Genomic DNA, 327 nt, shown 5'->3' on the forward strand with positions numbered 1-327 from the left:
CAGCAGCAGCAGCGGGGAGCCCACGGGCCAGCGTCCGGGGGCCCCCGAGGGGCCCCCCAGGTACACAGAAATAGAATTTAATCCAAAACATCCTTGTTATAAGAAGTGCAGCGTTTGGAGAAGAGCAGCAGCAAATCCGCAAGACCCTCGTGCTGCAGTGTCTCTACACCTCAGCTGCTGGGTCGGCCAGGCCCTCGTCTCCCGCGAAGAAGCAGCAGCAGAAGTTTTCCTCTTCCTCGTCAAGCAGCAAATGCAAGGCGTCCGTCTGCTGCTGCTGCTGCTGCTGCGGGTGCTGCTGTTGCTGCTGTTTACCGTTTGCTGCTGACG

The sequence above is a fragment of the Eimeria tenella genome, genomic scaffold (genome assembly GCF_000499545.2).
Source record: "Eimeria tenella Houghton genomic scaffold, Eth_scaff2478, whole genome shotgun sequence".
NCBI lineage: Eukaryota > Apicomplexa > Conoidasida > Eucoccidiorida > Eimeriidae > Eimeria > Eimeria tenella.